This window comes from Fistularia commersonii, unplaced genomic scaffold (genome assembly GCF_037954325.1).
Source record: "Fistularia commersonii isolate RoL2024-O1a breed Wild unplaced genomic scaffold, RoL_Fcom_v1.0 HiC_scaffold_83, whole genome shotgun sequence".
Taxonomy (NCBI): domain Eukaryota; kingdom Metazoa; phylum Chordata; class Actinopteri; order Syngnathiformes; family Fistulariidae; genus Fistularia; species Fistularia commersonii.
The window spans coordinates 25,001-42,500 of NW_028234041.1; positions in this window are offsets into that span (position 1 = coordinate 25,001).

A 17,500-nucleotide genomic window follows, 5' to 3' on the forward strand; every position below is an offset into this window, starting at 1 on the left:
ATTGCTCCATTTACTCTCACTGCGGCGGGCCTCTGGTACTCCATGGAGTACCAGGACTAGTTCGGCCCGGCGTTCACCCCCCCGAGGAGTACCAGGGCCCAGAGCGGAATACATGGATGTTATCGCCCTGTTACCGAATTATATCGATACCGATGTGCTTTTCACCTCATTGCTGAGTGGATTTATAAACAGGAACACCGAAACAGCTCCTTTCAGCTTCACGGCAGAAACGCCCCTGGTAATCCATGGAGTACCAGGGGAAAGCCTGTAAAATAAGCCCATACACACTTCTAACATGGCCTTTATCACCCTGTTACTGCATTACGATGACACCCATTTGCTTTTGATCTCATTGTCTGCCAACGTACGGAAAAAGCGGGGGGGGCATTAAGGGGGGAGAGAGAGAGACATGGAGATTTTCTCAGCCTCTCATTCTTTTTTTTTTTTTTTTTTTAATTGAACATAAATAGTACACGCAAATGTACAAATAAACATGGCAAGGTAGAACTGAATGTCAATGAAACAACCAGGCATGAAGAAGAAAAGGACATAAGGACATTCGTTCTGTATGTAATCAGAAGTTAATAGTGTTAACGGTTTGTGAGAAATTTACATTGCTAGACAAAAAAAGAAATTAAAAGGAAATAATTAAATAAATAGATAGACCAATGAAATTAAAACCGAAAAAAAAAAATGCAAGGGGAATACGACATGTAATTAAGTTGGCGATTCACAAGGAATCTCAGACATCAAACTGTATATTTTTTGTTGTTTATATATAAACATATATAAACAAACATATATTGTTTGTTGTTTATTTTTGGGATATATTGAGGAATATTTAATGGAAAGGAGTCACAATCGCTTTTTGACAATGTCGAAGTGTATAGGTGGCTATAGAATTTAAAGTTTTCATTGGAAATGATAGCCTCATCTGTAATTTCCTTGTTGTTAAGACGGGCTTCCGCTTTGCTCCGCTCCTCCTCTCCTCCGCTCTTCCGCTCCGGGCCCTGGAACTCCCGATCCGCGGGACTTCGGTGAATTCCGGGCCAGTTTTTTTGCTCTTCTGCTCTCCTCCCCTCCTCCGCTTCTTCGCTCCCCCGCTTTGGACCCTGGAACTCTTGAACAGGGCCGGGCTTCTGCCCTCCGCCTCTCCTCTGCTCATCCGCTCCAGGCCCTGGCACTCCCTGTGATCCAGTCATTCGCATGTGCGTGCCCGGAGGTCCGGGAGCTCCACTCAAACGTCCGGGGGGGGTAAGGGTAAGGGGTCCTGTCCCTCTCCCCCCCTCCTCGCCGCCTCTGAGAAGAGAAACATCTCCTCCACTCCTCCGCTCCTCCGCTGCGGAACCAGGTATTACCGATCCGCCGGACTCAGGCGAATTGCAGAAAGGGGTTTTGCCGTCCTCCGCTCCTCCGCTCCTCCGTTTCGGGCCCTGGAACTCCCGAACCGCTGGACACAAGCGAATCACGGTCCGGGCTTCTGCTCTCCTCCGCTCCTCACCTCATCCGCTCCAGGCCCTGGTACTCCGTGTCCGCGGGAACCCCCCCCAACCCACAAAAACAAACTCTCACACACACACAAACACACGCACACACACACACACACACACACACACAAACACACAAACACACACAGACACACCTGAACTCATCATAGCTGTGCTAATAGCATTGGCCGAAACGTTTCCACAACCAAACCAACATTAGCTCATCCACTCATTCACATATGTGTGTGCCCAGAGGTCCGGGAGCTCCAGTCATAAGTCCGGGTGATCTATGTCCGGAGAAGGCTCACATTAGCCGCTCTAAGGGGTCCTGCTGCCCCCCAGCTTCCCGGCCTTTGAGAAGAGACACATAACTCCGCTCTTCCGCTTCTCCGCTATGGGCCCTGGTACTCCCGATCCTCCGAACTCAGGTGAATTGCGTGACGTGCTTCTGCTCTACTATAAGCCCCTACACACTTCGAACACGGCTGTTATCACCCTGTTACTGCATTTCAATGACACCCATTTGCTTTCGATCTCAGTGTCTGCCACCGTACGGAAAAAGCGGGGGGGTGGGGGGTGGGGGGGCATAAGCGCATTCGTGCTGTAAGTAATCAGAAGTTAATAGTGTTAACGGTTTGCGAGAAATTTTTAATGCTAGACAAAAAAAGAAAATTAAAAGGATATAATTAAATAAATAGATAGAAAAATAAAATTAAAAACGAAAAAAAAAAAATTGTGAGGGGAATATAACATGTAATTAAGTTGGCGGTTCACAGGGAATCTCAGACATCAAACTGTTTTTAATTGAACATAAATAGTACACCCAAATATACAAATGTACAAATAAACATAGCAAGGTAGAACTGAATGTCAATGAAACAACCAGGCATGAGGAAGCAACGGACATGAGGACATTTGTTCTGTATGTAATGAGAAGTTAATAGTGTTACAGGTTTGTGAGAAATTTACAGTGCTAGACAAAAAACGAAATTAAAAGGAAATAATTAGATAAATAGATAGACAAATGAAATTAAAACCAAAAAAAAAAAATGCAAGGGGAATACGACATGTAATTAAGTTGGCGATTCACAAGGAATCTCAGACATCAAACTGTATATGTTTTGTTGTTTATATATAAACATATATAAACAAACATATATTGTTTGTTGTTTATTTTTGGGATATATTGAGGAATATTTAATGGAAAGGAGTCACAATCGCTTTTTGACAATGTCGAAGTGTATACGTGGCTATAGAATTTAAAGTTTTCATTAGAAATTATAGCCTCATCTGTAATTTCCTTGTTGTTAAGACGGGCTTAGCTTTGCTCCGCTCCTCCTCTCCTCCGCTCCTCCGCTCTTCCGCTCCGGGCCCTGGAACTCCCGATCCGCGGGACTTCGGTGAATTCCGGGCCAGTTTTTTGCTCTTCTGCTCTCCTCCCCTCCTCCGCTTCTTCGCTCCCCCGCTTTGGACCCTGGAACTCTTGAACAGGGCCGGGCTTCTGCCCTCCGCCTCTCCTCTGCTCATCCGCTCCAGGCCCTGGCACTCCCTGTGATCCAGTCATTCGCATGTGCGTGCCCGGAGGTCCGGGAGCTCCACTCAAACGTCCGGGGGGGATAAGGGTAAGGGGTCCTGCCCCCCCCCCCTCGCCGCCTCTGAGAAGAGAAACATCTCCTCCACTCCTCCGCTCATCCGCTGCGGAACCAGGTACTACCGATCCGCCGGACTCAGGCGAATTGCAGAAAGGGGTTTTGCTGTCCTCCGCTCCTCCGCTCCTCCGCTCCTCCGCTCCTCCGCTCCTCCGCTCCTCCGCTCCTCCGCTCCTCCGTTTCGGGCCCTGGAAAACCCGAACCGCTGGACACAAGCGAATCACGGTCCGGGCTTCTGCTCTCCTCCGCTCCTCACCTCATCCGCTCCAGGCCCTGGTACTCCGTGTCCGCGGGAACCCCCCCCAACCCACAAAAACAAACTCTCACACACACACAAACACACGCACACACACACACACACACACACACACACACAAACACACAAACACACACAGACACACCTGAACTCATCATCGCTGTGCTGATAGCATTGGCCGAAATGTATCCACAACCAAACCAACATTAGCTCATCCAGTCATTCACATATGTGTGTGCCCAGAGGTCCGGGAGCTCCAGTCATAACTCCGGGTGATCTCTGTCCGGAGTAGGCTCACCTTAGCCGGTCTAAGGGGTCCTGCTGCCCCCCAGCTTCCCCGCCTTTGAGAAGAGACACATAACTCCGCTCTTCCGCTTCTCCGCTATGGGCCCTGGTACTCCCGATCCTCCGAACTCAGGTGAATTGCGTGACGTGCTTCTGCTCTCCTATAAGCCCCTACACACTTCGAACACGGCTGTTATCACCCTGTTACTGCATTTCAATGACACCCATTTGCTTTCGATCTCAGTGTCTGCCTCCGTACGGAAAAAGCGGGATGGGTGGGGGGGCATAAGCGCAATCGTGCTGTAAGTAATCAGAAGTTAATAGTGTTAACGGTTTGCGAGAAATTTTTAATGCTAGACAAAAAAAGAAAATTAGAAGGATATAATTAAATAAATAGATAGAAAAATAAAATTAAAAACGAAAAAAAAAAATTGTGAGGGGAATATAACATGTAATTAAGTTGGCGGTTCACAAGGAATCTCAGACATCAAACTGTTTTTAATTGAACATAAATAGTACACCCAAATATACAAATGTACAAATAAACATAGCAAGGTAGAACTGAATGTCAATGAAACAACCAGGGATGAGGAAGCAACGGACATCAGGACATTTGTTCTGTATGTAATGAGAAGTTAATAGTGTTACAGGTTTGTGAGAAATTTACAGTGCGAGACAAAAAAAGAAATTAAAAGGAAGTAATTAAATCAATAGATAGACAAATAAGAAATTAAAACGAAAAAAAAAAAAAAAAATTGCAAGGGGAATGTAACATGTAATCAAGTTGTTTTTTTTTTTTTTTTTTTTTTTTTTTACCAAAAAAAAAAGGAACCTCGGACATGGGTAACTATATTTTTTTGTTTTCGGATTTTTCCATAAGTTTTAAGGATTTTTTTTTTTTTTTTTATATTTCAAAATCGTTTATGAAGACATTAAAATTTGGGGAGCATTTTTGCATTCTGTTCTTGTGAATGAAGAACTTGGCCAGGCCTAAAAGAACATTGACACAGAGTTCATCTGTTATGTTGCTTATAAGTAAACAGAATGTTATATCATCTTTTGAGAAGGAAACTGGTGACGATGGAATGAGAAGGAGAAAAAATATATGGTCAGTGGTTTCAATGTTGTCTTCACAAAATGTACAAATATTATCTTCAAAATTAAAGCGTACCCTCGATAATTCCTTAGATGGGTAGATGTCAGTCATAATTTTGAAGTGGGTCTCTTTTGCCTTGGGGGTATGGGTAGAGTCAGATACATAGTTCGCAGCGTGGCAATCGATTCCTCATCAAATTTATTTAAAATATCCTTTTTTTTTTTTTTGACGTCCAGGGAATAAGTTTCCTGTGAAACATTTCCTAATAAAGGAGTTGCCGCGCTTTCTGTCCACAATTGAGATTCCCTGGAGTGATAGTCGGGGTAACTGTGGTTGTACGGTTCGGTGCGTCATTATATTTTTGGTCAGGAATACAAATTGTCGAGGCAGTGCGTTTCGTAACTTTAGCAACTCTAATATGGGAGGCTTGAATCTGTGTGTAGTACAGAACTGCTCATTGTCCAGAGGACTGCCAGTGTCATCCATCAAGTCAATTATCGACCATATACCTTTCTCAAAGCATTCCTTGTAAAACAGAGGTTTGTTGCCATGCAGTACATATCGATTGTTCCAAACTATTATACTGTGTGGTGAGAAATTGTGTACGTATATCATTTTCCAGTATAATAATATTTGTTTATGGAACTCTGAACATTTGACAGGAATCTTGTTGATATCCAAGTCAGAGATAAGCAGAAGACTCAGGCCGCCGACTTTGTTGAATAAGTAGTTTGGAGTACAATACCAGAAAGAACGATGAGGTTTGATCCAGGATTTCAACCAGTTCACCTTCAATGTCCCATTCAAGCAGTCCGACTCTATCACTTTCAGCCCTCCTTCACTTGTTTCTTTCACCATATGTGATTTTTCTTAGATGGTGTGGTCTGTTCCTCCAGATAAAGTTGAAATTGATTTGGTTAACAGATTTTACGAGTTGATTTGGAGCAGCATTGGAATACGCTGGGTATATACATCTGGATAAACACATCCATTTTAGTCAAATATATCCGGCCTAATATTGATAAATCTCTCTGGAGCCATATATTAGAATTAAGCTTTACTTTGATTCAGTTTAGATTCAATGTTCCTGGATTGATTTAACGTTTGGTCCTTGGATAGGAAAATGCTCAAGTATTTTATTTCTGATTTCATAGAAACATCGCTGATTTCCTTTAGTGGCGAGTCATGCAGCGCAAGAAGTTTGCATTTCTTTAAGTTTAATGACAATCCTGAAGCCTTGGAGAATGTTTTGGTTTTTTTCAGCACTTATTGGGACTTGATGTTCATTTTTCAAAACTAAGGTTGTGTCATCTGCCAGCAGGCTAATAACAATTTCTGTCCCCAACATTACTTCTGTCCCACACGTATACACACACACACACACACACACACACACACACACACCTTAATTCCACTCTTTTATATACGCATGTCTGGAGTTCCGGGAGCTCGTTCTCAACGTTCTGGGGATAATCATAGCTGTGCTGATAGCATTGGCCGAAACGTATCCACAACCAAACCGACATTAGCTCATCCACTCATTCACATATGTGTGTGCCCGGAGGTCCGGGAGCTCCAGTCATAAGTCCGGGTGATCTATGTCCGGAGAAGGCTCACATTAGCCGCTCTAAGGGGTCCTGCTGCCCCCCAGCTTCCCGGCCTTTGAGAAGAGACACATAACTCCGCTCTTCCGCTTCTCCGCTATGGGCCCTGGTACTCCCGATCCTCCGAACTCAGGTGAATTGCGTGACGTGCTTCTGCTCTCCTATAAGCCCCTACACACTTCGAACACGGCTGTTATCACCCTGTTACTGCATTTCAATGACACCCATTTGCTTTCGATCTCAGTGTCTGCCTCCGTACGGAAAAAGCGGGATGGGTGGGGGGGCATAAGCGCATTCGTGGTGTAAGTAATCAGAAGTTAATAGTGTTAACGGTTTGCGAGAAATTTTTAATGCTAGACAAAAAAAGAAAATTAAAAGGATATAATTAAATAAATAGATAGAAAAATAAAATTAAAAACGAAAAAAAAAAATTGTGAGGGGAATATAACATGTAATTAAGTTGGCGGTTCACAAGGAATCTCAGACATCAAACTGTTTTTAATTGAACATAAATAGTACACCCAAATATACAGATGTACAAATAAACATAGCAAGGTAGAACTGAATGTCAATGAAACAACCAGGGATGAGGAAGCAACGGACATCAGGACATTTGTTCTGTATGTAATGAGAAGTTAATAGTGTTACAGGTTTGTGAGAAATTTACAGTGCGAGACAAAAAAAGAAATTAAAAGGAAGTAATTAAATCAATAGATAGACAAATAAGAAATTAAAACGAAAAAAAAAAAAAAAAATTGCAAGGGGAATGTAACATGTAATCAAGTTGTTTTTTTTTTTTTGTTTTTTTTTTTTACCAAAAAAAAAAGGAACCTCGGACATGGGTAACTATATTTTTTAGTTTTTGGATTTTTCCATAAGTTTTAAGGATTTTTTTTTTTTTTTTTTTATATTTCAAAATCGTTTATGAAGACATTAAAATTTGGGGAGCATTTTTGCATTCTGTTCTTGTGAATGAAGAACTTGGCCAGGCCTAAAAGAACATTGACACAGAGTTCATCTGTTATGTTGCTTATAAGTAAACAGAATGTTATATCATCTTTTGAGAAGGAAACTGGTGACGATGGAATGAGAAGGAGAAAAAATATATGGTCAGTGGTTTCAATGTTGTCTTCACAAAATGTACAAATATTATCTTCAAAATTAAAGCGTACCCTCGATAATTCCTTAGATGGGTAGATGTCAGTCATAATTTTGAAGTGGGTCTCTTTTGCCTTGGGGGTATGGGTAGAGTCAGATACATGGTTCGCAGCGTGGCAATCGATTCCTCATCAAATTTATTTAAAATATCCTTTTTTTTTTTTTTGACGTCCAGGGAATAAGTTTCCTGTGAAACATTTCCTAATAAAGGAGTTGCCGCGCTTTCTGTCCACAATTGAGATTCCCTGGAGTGATAGTCGGGGTAACTGTGGTTGTACGGTTCGGTGCGTCATTATATTTTTGGTCAGGAATACAAATTGTCGAGGCAGTGCGTTTCGTAACTTTAGCAACTCTAATATGGGAGGCTTGAATCTGTGTGTAGTACAGAACTGCTCATTGTCCAGAGGACTGCCAGTGTCATCCATCAAGTCAATTATCGACCATATACCTTTCTCAAAGCATTCCTTGTAAAACAGAGGTTTGTTGCCATGCAGTACATATCGATTGTTCCAAACTATTATACTGTGTGGTGAGAAATTGTGTACGTATATCATTTTCCAGTATAATAATATTTGTTTATGGAACTCTGAACATTTGACAGGAATCTTGTTGATATCCAAGTCAGAGATAAGCAGAAGACTCAGGCCGCCGACTTTGTTGAATAAGTAGTTTGGAGTACAATACCAGAAAGAACGATGAGGTTTGATCCAGGATTTCAACCAGTTCACCTTCAATGTCCCATTCAAGCAGTCCGACTCTATCACTTTCAGCCCTCCTTCACTTGTTTCTTTCACCATATGTGATTTTTCTTAGATGGTGTGGTCTGTTCCTCCAGATAAAGTTGAAATTGATTTGGTTAACAGATTTTACGAGTTGATTTGGAGCAGCATTGGAATACGCTGGGTATATACATCTGGATAAACACATCCATTTTAGTCAAATATATCCGGCCTAATATTGATAAATCTCTCTGGAGCCATATATTAGAATTAAGCTTTACTTTGATTCAGTTTAGATTCAATGTTCCTGGATTGATTTAACGTTTGGTCCTTGGATAGGAAAATGCTCAAGTATTTTATTTCTGATTTCATAGAAACATCGCTGATTTCCTTTAGTGGCGAGTCATGCAGCGCAAGAAGTTTGCATTTCTTTAAGTTTAATGACAATCCTGAAGCCTTGGAGAATGTTTTGGTTTTTTTCAGCACTTATTGGGACTTGATGTTCATTTTTCAAAACTAAGGTTGTGTCATCTGCCAGCAGGCTAATAACAATTTCTGTCCCCAACATTACTTCTGTCCCACACGTATACACACACACACACACACACACACACACACACACACCTTAATTCCACTCTTTTATATACGCATGTCTGGAGTTCCGGGAGCTCGTTCTCAACGTTCTGGGGATAATCATAGCTGTGCTGATAGCATTGGCCGAAACGTATCCACAACCAAACCGACATTAGCTCATCCACTCATTCACATATGTGTGTGCCCGGAGGTCCGGGAGCTCCAGTCATAAGTCCGGGTGATCTATGTCCGGAGAAGGCTCACATTAGCCGCTCTAAGGGGTCCTGCTGCCCCCCAGCTTCCCGGCCTTTGAGAAGAGACACATAACTCCGCTCTTCCGCTTCTCCGCTATGGGCCCTGGTACTCCCGATCCTCCGAACTCAGGTGAATTGCGTGACGTGCTTCTGCTCTCCTATAAGCCCCTACACACTTCGAACACGGCTGTTATCACCCTGTTACTGCATTTCAATGACACCCATTTGCTTTCGATCTCAGTGTCTGCCTCCGTACGGAAAAAGCGGGATGGGTGGGGGGGCATAAGCGCATTCGTGGTGTAAGTAATCAGAAGTTAATAGTGTTAACGGTTTGCGAGAAATTTTTAATGCTAGACAAAAAAAGAAAATTAAAAGGATATAATTAAATAAATAGATAGAAAAATAAAATTAAAAACGAAAAAAAAAAATTGTGAGGGGAATATAACATGTAATTAAGTTGGCGGTTCACAAGGAATCTCAGACATCAAACTGTTTTTAATTGAACATAAATAGTACACCCAAATATACAGATGTACAAATAAACATAGCAAGGTAGAACTGAATGTCAATGAAACAACCAGGGATGAGGAAGCAACGGACATCAGGACATTTGTTCTGTATGTAATGAGAAGTTAATAGTGTTACAGGTTTGTGAGAAATTTACAGTGCGAGACAAAAAAAGAAATTAAAAGGAAGTAATTAAATCAATAGATAGACAAATAAGAAATTAAAACGAAAAAAAAAAAAAAAAAATTGCAAGGGGAATGTAACATGTAATCAAGTTGTTGTTTTTTTTTTGTTTTTTTTTTTTACCAAAAAAAAAAGGAACCTCGGACATGGGTAACTATATTTTTTAGTTTTTGGATTTTTCCATAAGTTTTAAGGATTTTTTTTTTTTTTTTTTATATTTCAAAATCGTTTATGAAGACATTAAAATTTGGGGAGCATTTTTGCATTCTGTTCTTGTGAATGAAGAACTTGGCCAGGCCTAAAAGAACATTGACACAGAGTTCATCTGTTATGTTGCTTATAAGTAAACAGAATGTTATATCATCTTTTGAGAAGGAAACTGGTGACGATGGAATGAGAAGGAGAAAAAATATATGGTCAGTGGTTTCAATGTTGTCTTCACAAAATGTACAAATATTATCTTCAAAATTAAAGCGTACCCTCGATAATTCCTTAGATGGGTAGATGTCAGTCATAATTTTGAAGTGGGTCTCTTTTGCCTTGGGGGTATGGGTAGAGTCAGATACATGGTTCGCAGCGTGGCAATCGATTCCTCATCAAATTTATTTAAAATATCCTTTTTTTTTTTTTTGACGTCCAGGGAATAAGTTTCCTGTGAAACATTTCCTAATAAAGGAGTTGCCGCGCTTTTTGTCCACAATTGAGATTCCCTGGAGTGATAGTCGGGGTAACTGTGGTTGTACGGTTCGGTGCGTCATTATATTTTTGGTCAGGAATACAAATTGTCGAGGCAGTGCGTTTCGTAACTTTAGCAACTCTAATATGGGAGGCTTGAATCTGTGTGTAGTACAGAACTGCTCATTGTCCAGAGGACTGCCAGTGTCATCCATCAAGTCAATTATCGACCATATACCTTTCTCAAAGCATTCCTTGTAAAACAGAGGTTTGTTGCCATGCAGTACATATCGATTGTTCCAAACTATTATACTGTGTGGTGAGAAATTGTGTACGTATATCATTTTCCAGTATAATAATATTTGTTTATGGAACTCTGAACATTTGACAGGAATCTTGTTGATATCCAAGTCAGAGATAAGCAGAAGACTCAGGCCGCCGACTTTGTTGAATAAGTAGTTTGGAGTACAATACCAGAAAGAACGATGAGGTTTGATCCAGGATTTCAACCAGTTCACCTTCAATGTCCCATTCAAGCAGTCCGACTCTATCACTTTCAGCCCTCCTTCACTTGTTTCTTTCACCATATGTGATTTTTCTTAGATGGTGTGGTCTGTTCCTCCAGATAAAGTTGAAATTGATTTGGTTAACAGATTTTACGAGTTGATTTGGAGCAGCATTGGAATACGCTGGGTATATACATCTGGATAAACACATCCATTTTAGTCAAATATATCCGGCCTAATATTGATAAATCTCTCTGGAGCCATATATTAGAATTAAGCTTTACTTTGATTCAGTTTAGATTCAATGTTCCTGGATTGATTTAACGTTTGGTCCTTGGATAGGAAAATGCTCAAGTATTTTATTTCTGATTTCATGGAAACATCGCTGATTTCCTTTAGTGGCGAGTCATGCAGCGCAAGAAGTTTGCATTTCTTTAAGTTTAATGACAATCCTGAAGCCTTGGAGAATGTTTTGGTTGTTTTCAGCACTTATTGGGACTTGATGTTCATTTTTCAAAACTAAGGTTGTGTCATCTGCCAGCAGGCTAATAACAATTTCTGTCCCCAACATTACTTCTGTCCCACACGTATACACACACACACACACACACACACACACACACACACACACACACACACACCTTAATTCCACTCTTTTATATACGCATGTCTGGAGTTCCGGGAGCTCGTTCTCAACGTTCTGGGGATAATCATAGCTGTGCTGATAGCATTGGCCGAAACGTATCCACAACCAAACCAACATTAGCTCATCCACTCATTCACATATGTGTGTGCCCAGAGGTCCGGGAGCTCCAGTCATAAGTCCGGGTGATCTATGTCCGGAGAAGACTCACATTAGCCGGTCTAAGGGGTCCTGCTGCCCCCCAGTTTCCCCGCCTTTGAGAAGAGACACATAACTCCGCTCTTCCGCTTCTCCGCTATGGGCCCTGGTACTCCCGATCCTCCGAACTCAGGTGAATTGCGTGACGTGCTTCTGCTCTCCTATAAGCCCCTACACACTTCGAACACGGCTGTTATCACCCTGTTACTGCATTTCAATGACACCCATTTGCTTTCGATCTCAGTGTCTGCCTCCGTACGGAAAAAGCGGGATGGGTGGGGGGGCATAAGCGCATTCGTGGTGTAAGTAATCAGAAGTTAATAGTGTTAACGGTTTGCGAGAAATTTTTAATGCTAGACAAAAAAAGAAAATTAGAAGGATATAATTAAATAAATAGATAGAAAAATAAAATTAAAAACGAAAAAAAAAAATTGTGAGGGGAATATAACATGTAATTAAGTTGGCGGTTCACAAGGAATCTCAGACATCAAACTGTTTTTAATTGAACATAAATAGTACACCCAAATATACAAATGTACAAATAAACATAGCAAGGTAGAACTGAATGTCAATGAAACAACCAGGGATGAGGAAGCAACGGACATCAGGACATTTGTTCTGTATGTAATGAGAAGTTAATAGTGTTACAGGTTTGTGAGAAATTTACAGTGCGAGACAAAAAAAGAAATTAAAAGGAAGTAATTAAATCAATAGATAGACAAATAAGAAATTAAAACGAAAAAAAAAAAAAAAAAATTGCAAGGGGAATGTAACATGTAATCAAGTTGTTTTTTTTTTTTTTTTTTTTTTTTTTTTACCAAAAAAAAAAGGAACCTCGGACATGGGTAACTATATTTTTTAGTTTTTGGATTTTTCCATAAGTTTTAAGGATTTTTTTTTTTTTTTTTTTATATTTCAAAATCGTTTATGAAGACATTAAAATTTGGGGAGCATTTTTGCATTCTGTTCTTGTGAATGAAGAACTTGGCCAGGCCTAAAAGAACATTGACACAGAGTTCATCTGTTATGTTGCTTATAAGTAAACAGAATGTTATATCATCTTTTGAGAAGGAAACTGGTGACGATGGAATGAGAAGGAGAAAAAATATATGGTCAGTGGTTTCAATGTTGTCTTCACAAAATGTACAAATATTATCTTCAAAATTAAAGCGTACCCTCGATAATTCCTTAGATGGGTAGATGTCAGTCATAATTTTGAAGTGGGTCTCTTTTGCCTTGGGGGTATGGGTAGAGTCAGATACATGGTTCGCAGCGTGGCAATCGATTCCTCATCAAATTTATTTAAAATATCCTTTTTTTTTTTTTTGACGTCCAGGGAATAAGTTTCCTGTGAAACATTTCCTAATAAAGGAGTTGCCGCGCTTTCTGTCCACAATTGAGATTCCCTGGAGTGATAGTCGGGGTAACTGTGGTTGTACGGTTCGGTGCGTCATTATATTTTTGGTCAGGAATACAAATTGTCGAGGCAGTGCGTTTCGTAACTTTAGCAACTCTAATATGGGAGGCTTGAATCTGTGTGTAGTACAGAACTGCTCATTGTCCAGAGGACTGCCAGTGTCATCCATCAAGTCAATTATCGACCATATACCTTTCTCAAAGCATTCCTTGTAAAACAGAGGTTTGTTGCCATGCAGTACATATCGATTGTTCCAAACTATTATACTGTGTGGTGAGAAATTGTGTACGTATATCATTTTCCAGTATAATAATATTTGTTTATGGAACTCTGAACATTTGACAGGAATCTTGTTGATATCCAAGTCAGAGATAAGCAGAAGACTCAGGCCGCCGACTTTGTTGAATAAGTAGTTTGGAGTACAATACCAGAAAGAACGATGAGGTTTGATCCAGGATTTCAACCAGTTCACCTTCAATGTCCCATTCAAGCAGTCCGACTCTATCACTTTCAGCCCTCCTTCACTTGTTTCTTTCACCATATGTGATTTTTCTTAGATGGTGTGGTCTGTTCCTCCAGATAAAGTTGAAATTGATTTGGTTAACAGATTATACGAGTTGATTTGGAGCAGCATTGGAATACGCTGGGTATATACATCTGGATAAACACATCCATTTTAGTCAAATATATCCGGCCTAATATTGATAAATCTCTCTGGAGCCATATATTAGAATTAAGCTTTACTTTGATTCAGTTTAGATTCAATGTTCCTGGATTGATTTAACGTTTGGTCCTTGAATAGGAAAATGCTCAAGTATTTTATTTCTGATTTCATAGAAACATCGCTGATTTCCTTTAGTGGCGAGTCATGCAGCGCAAGAAGTTTGCATTTCTTTAAGTTTAATGACAATCCTGAAGCCTTGGAGAATGTTTTGGTTTTTTTCAGCACTTATTGGGACTTGATGTTCATTTTTCAAAACTAAGGTTGTGTCATCTGCCAGCAGGCTAATAACAATTTCTGTCCCCAACATTACTTCTGTCCCACACGTATACACACACACACACACACACACACACACACACACACCTTAATTCCACTCTTTTATATACGCATGTCTGGAGTTCCGGGAGCTCGTTCTCAACGTTCTGGGGATAATCATAGCTGTGCTGATAGCATTGGCCGAAACGTATCCACAACCAAACCGACATTAGCTCATCCACTCATTCACATATGTGTGTGCCCGGAGGTCCGGGAGCTCCAGTCATAAGTCCGGGTGATCTATGTCCGGAGAAGGCTCACATTAGCCGCTCTAAGGGGTCCTGCTGCCCCCCAGCTTCCCGGCCTTTGAGAAGAGACACATAACTCCGCTCTTCCGCTTCTCCGCTATGGGCCCTGGTACTCCCGATCCTCCGAACTCAGGTGAATTGCGTGACGTGCTTCTGCTCTCCTATAAGCCCCTACACACTTCGAACACGGCTGTTATCACCCTGTTACTGCATTTCAATGACACCCATTTGCTTTCGATCTCAGTGTCTGCCTCCGTACGGAAAAAGCGGGATGGGTGGGGGGGCATAAGCGCAATCGTGGTGTAAGTAATCAGAAGTTAATAGTGTTAACGGTTTGCGAGAAATTTTTAATGCTAGACAAAAAAAGAAAATTAAAAGGATATAATTAAATAAATAGATAGAAAAATAAAATTAAAAACGAAAAAAAAAAATTGTGAGGGGAATATAACATGTAATTAAGTTGGCGGTTCACAAGGAATCTCAGACATCAAACTGTTTTTAATTGAACATAAATAGTACACCCAAATATACAGATGTACAAATAAACATAGCAAGGTAGAACTGAATGTCAATGAAACAACCAGGGATGAGGAAGCAACGGACATCAGGACATTTGTTCTGTATGTAATGAGAAGTTAATAGTGTTACAGGTTTGTGAGAAATTTACAGTGCGAGACAAAAAAAGAAATTAAAAGGAAGTAATTAAATCAATAGATAGACAAATAAGAAATTAAAACGAAAAAAAAAAAAAAAAATTGCAAGGGGAATGTAACATGTAATCAAGTTGTTTTTTTTTTTTTGTTTTTTTTTTTTTACCAAAAAAAAAAGGAACCTCGGACATGGGTAACTATATTTTTTAGTTTTTGGATTTTTCCATAAGTTTTAAGGATTTTTTTTTTTTTTTTTTTATATTTCAAAATCGTTTATGAAGACATTAAAATTTGGGGAGCATTTTTGCATTCTGTTCTTGTGAATGAAGAACTTGGCCAGGCCTAAAAGAACATTGACACAGAGTTCATCTGTTATGTTGCTTATAAGTAAACAGAATGTTATATCATCTTTTGAGAAGGAAACTGGTGACGATGGAATGAGAAGGAGAAAAAATATATGGTCAGTGGTTTCAATGTTGTCTTCACAAAATGTACAAATATTATCTTCAAAATTAAAGCGTACCCTCGATAATTCCTTAGATGGGTAGATGTCAGTCATAATTTTGAAGTGGGTCTCTTTTGCCTTGGGGGTATGGGTAGAGTCAGATACATGGTTCGCAGCGTGGCAATCGATTCCTCATCAAATTTATTTAAAATATCCTTTTTTTTTTTTTTGACGTCCAGGGAATAAGTTTCCTGTGAAACATTTCCTAATAAAGGAGTTGCCGCGCTTTCTGTCCACAATTGAGATTCCCTGGAGTGATAGTCGGGGTAACTGTGGTTGTACGGTTCGGTGCGTCATTATATTTTTGGTCAGGAATACAAATTGTCGAGGCAGTGCGTTTCGTAACTTTAGCAACTCTAATATGGGAGGCTTGAATCTGTGTGTAGTACAGAACTGCTCATTGTCCAGAGGACTGCCAGTGTCATCCATCAAGTCAATTATCGACCATATACCTTTCTCAAAGCATTCCTTGTAAAACAGAGGTTTGTTGCCATGCAGTACATATCGATTGTTCCAAACTATTATACTGTGTGGTGAGAAATTGTGTACGTATATCATTTTCCAGTATAATAATATTTGTTTATGGAACTCTGAACATTTGACAGGAATCTTGTTGATATCCAAGTCAGAGATAAGCAGAAGACTCAGGCCGCCGACTTTGTTGAATAAGTAGTTTGGAGTACAATACCAGAAAGAACGATGAGGTTTGATCCAGGATTTCAACCAGTTCACCTTCAATGTCCCATTCAAGCAGTCCGACTCTATCACTTTCAGCCCTCCTTCACTTGTTTCTTTCACCATATGTGATTTTTCTTAGATGGTGTGGTCTGTTCCTCCAGATAAAGTTGAAATTGATTTGGTTAACAGATTTTACGAGTTGATTTGGAGCAGCATTGGAATACGCTGGGTATATACATCTGGATAAACACATCCATTTTAGTCAAATATATCCGGCCTAATATTGATAAATCTCTCTGGAGCCATATATTAGAATTAAGCTTTACTTTGATTCAGTTTAGATTCAATGTTCCTGGATTGATTTAACGTTTGGTCCTTGGATAGGAAAATGCTCAAGTATTTTATTTCTGATTTCATGGAAACATCGCTGATTTCCTTTAGTGGCGAGTCATGCAGCGCAAGAAGTTTGCATTTCTTTAAGTTTAATGACAATCCTGAAGCCTTGGAGAATGTTTTGGTTGTTTTCGGCACTTATTGGGACTTGATGTTCATTTTTCAAAACTAAGGTTGTGTCATCTGCCAGCAGGCTAATAACAATTTCAGTCCCCAGCACGTCTAACTTTTGGATATCGTTGCTCTTTTCAACATAAACGGCTAGCATTTCGGTAGCAATTATAAATAAATAGGGTGAGATGGGGCAACCTTGGGGGATTCCCACATCAACATGGAAGCTCGGAGTGGTGCCGCTTGGCAGGGTGACACAGCTATGAATATTCTCATAGAGCCCACGGATCACATTCCTGAATATTTAACCAAATCCAAAATGTTCGAGCGTTGCTATGATAAATGGATGTTCGACCGAGTCAAAGGCTTTAGAAAAGTCCAAGAAGGATATGCGGCCATTATCTTCAATGCGATACGCCTCTAAACCCATCGCTCGCCCCGACTCGGGGAATCCTAGAGCCTACTTGCACCCCCGCCCTAACTTAACTCCCTCACTCGTGGAGCTCCCTGAGCTCCACACATCCCGGAGCATCACGCCGACTCATTCACATTTGAATGATTGTCTTTATTTTATGTCCGCTAGATAGAGGCATCCGCACATGCGCATCAGTGGAGCTTCAGGCCGGCTGAGGCATGGACTGAAAATCATAAAGACATGTGTGATGA